General features: G+C 51.4%; 1 pseudogene; it reads right to left on the minus strand.

Moving 5' to 3' along the window:
- Positions 1–460: 460 nt before the first annotated feature.
- LOC119843070 lies at positions 461–1478 on the minus strand (annotated as a pseudogene).
- Between the last annotated feature and the right edge of the window lie 1745 nt (positions 1479–3223).

Genomic DNA, 3223 nt, shown 5'->3' on the forward strand with positions numbered 1-3223 from the left:
CTAAATGGAAGAAGCAATGAAATGTGCCTTTATGTAGTGATTGCTGGAAACAATAGGAAGCCACTGCCCAAGGCAATGGGCTGCACGGCAAGCCCAATCAGAAGCTATGCTATGTAAGCTTTGTCTGCGTCAGCCCCATGGCATGCTGACACTTCTCCCTTGCCTTTCTGCCGGGGCACCTTTAACAGCTCACTGTCTTGTGATCTCCAGATTCTCAGCCTTGGCTGAGCCCTGTTGCTGGTTGGAGCTGAGGAATCCCTCTTCATGGCTATAAAGTTGGCTATTGTTTGAGGAGAGGCCCTTATCTAGGCTATTGTTTTAACTTTCCTTTAACAATCCCTTTTGATCTGACTTTATGCATTCAGGCAGGTACCATCAACATACTGAACAGGGAAACAGAGTCACACATAATATCATAAAAAAGTAATAGACATTTCCCCGGTTCATTAGACATGTGACATCATCTTTCCAACAGGTTTCTCAAAGCCAGCATCACGTCTTATTTTTCAGGCTGTAGATAACGGGATTTAACCTGGGTATTAAGATGCTGTACTGTACAGACACTAGCTTGTCCAGAGCAAAAGAATATCCAGAAGCGGATCGCATGTACCTGATGAACACTGTCCCACAAAACAACAGAACTATGGTGAGATGGGAGGTGCAGGTGGAGAAGGCTTTGTGCCTGCCTTCTGAGGAGCTAATCCTGAGGATGGTGGAGAGGATATGAATGTATTAAGTCAGGATGAGGAGGAGACAGGCAAAGCCTAATGTCATACTGAAGCAGAGGTGTCAGTGCAGGAGAGCTGCAGCAGATGCAACAGTTCTCAGCTGAAATGGTTAATTTCATGAGGACCGCAGAAACTCAAGCCGGTAAGGTAAAGTGTGTTGACCAAGGAATCCAGGAAACCAGATATCCAGTCACCCAACGCCATCTGCACACAGACATTCTGGCTCATAGTGGTGCAGTTGCATATGGAAGCATATTGATCATATGCCATCACTGAGAGAAGAAAAATCTCTGTTCCAAATATGAAAATAAATATCTGGGCAATGCAGCCACTGAGTGAAATAGTCTTCTGCTTTGCCAGGAAGTTCTCCAGCATCTTTGGAAAGGTGACCGAAAAGTAATATATAATTGAGAAAAGACAAGTTGCTCAGGAAGTACATGGGTGTGTGGAGATAAGGATCAGCCTTTATTACCAGCATGACCAACATGATTCCCACCAGAGTGATTAGGTAAATAACTAAAAACACCAGGAAGAGTGGCATCTGGAGGCATGAGTCATCTGAAAGTCCCAAAAGGATAAACTCAGTCACTGTGACAGGTTTCAGAGTAGCAGCCGTGTTAGTCTGTATTCGCAAAAAGAAAAGGAGTACTTGTGGCACTTAGAGACTAACAAATTTATTTGAGCATAAGCTTTCGTGAGCTACAGCTCCCTTCATCGGATGCATGTCACTGTGGTTTGGTTTTCCATCATCCTTTATTCATAAAGGCCTTGACCTGTTAGAGCTAAGAAGGCAAGATAGTGAGGTCATTAAACAAAGTAGAATGCTGTAAAGCTAATGCAAAGTTCCTGCTCTACCTTGATGGGTCTTGTGCTTATTGGCAATTTGCTTGCCTTGGAGCCTCATGGCAAGCCCTCAGCTTGGCCATTTTTCTGAATTCACAGTCCAGATTGACGACTCCTGTGTCTGACCAGGAGTTGGGAGGTTTGAGGGGAACCCAGGCCCACCCTCTACTCCGGGTTCCAGCCCAGGGCCCTGTGGAATGCAGCTGTCTAGAGTGCCTCCTGGAACAGCTGTGCAACAGCTACAACTCCCTGGGCTACTTCCCCATGGCCTCCTCCCAACACCTTCTTTATCCTCACCATAGGACTTTTCAGCTGGCATCCAATAAAGCTTATACACCTCAGTCCTCCAACAATCAATGTTCTCACTCTCAGCTCCTAGTGCCTCTTGCTCCCAGCTCCTCATATACACACCACAAACTAAAGTGAGCTCCTTTTTAAACCCAGGTACCCTGATTAGCCTACTTTAATTGATTCTAGCAGCTTCTTGATTGGCTGCAGGTGTTCTAATCAGCCTGTCTGTTTTAATTGTCTCCAGAAGGTTCCTGATTGTTCTGGAACCTTCTTTGTTTCCTTGCCTTGGAAAAAGGGACCTGCTTAACCTGGGACCAAGAGCTTTCTTCTTGATCGCTCTCCTGTAGTCCTCTGGCCTGGAGGGAGGAGGTGCTGCTACTAGGCTCTGGGCTCTGCCTACGGCTACTGCTGTTGCTGCTCCCCTGGCTGGGCCAGACACCATTCCCCCCCCCTTCTCTGCTACCTGGTTGCTGACTAGCTGCTGGACTCCCCTGTCCTTGGGTGCTGCTAGCCCGCTCCCCAGAGGGGGGGAGTGAGGGACCCCTACCCTAGCCATTGCTACTGCTGCTGTGGACACCACCACCACCACCACCTGTGAGGGGTCCTTTCTGCTGGCCTGGCCACCAGGCTGCTGCTGACTTTGCTGCCTGGGAGCAGCTGGACCCTGACGGAGGAGGGGACGGGACCTTCTGCTGCTGGGGGAGCACACGGGACTCTGCCGACCACTGTAGAGGGGGCCTTCGGGCTGAGTAACTTTTCAACTGTGCTCTTGTGGCGGGGGTTTTGACTGTGTTTGTGGGGACACCAGGGGTGTGGCGTGGAGCCTGCCCCCCAGTCCATTTGCGTGTCCCCCCCCAAACCCCCACCATCGTCGTCGCTGCCCCCTAAACCACCCCCAGCGGACGCTTCCCATCAGCCTCAGGCTCCTGCCTCTGGGACTCCGCTGCTTGCTGGGCCGGCCGCGCCCTTTCCCCACCGTTTGGGCCTGAGGCAGCAGCCAGCCCACACTGACTCCTTTGAAAGTGCACGTGGGCGCACGTGCCCCCTCACCCCCCTGGACTGGACCCCTTCAGCAAGCCCCCAGCTTTGTCCCTTGTTACCTGCCCCATTTTGCCCCTTGCAGCCTTTTTGCCCTCCCCTTTACCCCAGCACCTCGCTGGCTTCAGTTTTGTTTGCCTGCCCCGCCCTTCTCCCTCTGCAATTTTTGTTTGTTTACCCGGCCCCGGCCTCTGAAGCTAGCACCTCGGTTCCCTCTCCTGCTTCCAGCCTGTTTCTCCCTCCTCCCCACGGGGTACCCCTGCCCTGCTTGGCCCCTTACTCAGTGCGCCCATGCCCCCGCCCATGCGCTTGTGCTCTTCCCC

Source organism: Dermochelys coriacea, chromosome 14 (assembly GCF_009764565.3).
Source record: "Dermochelys coriacea isolate rDerCor1 chromosome 14, rDerCor1.pri.v4, whole genome shotgun sequence".
Classification (NCBI taxonomy): Eukaryota; Metazoa; Chordata; order Testudines; family Dermochelyidae; genus Dermochelys; species Dermochelys coriacea.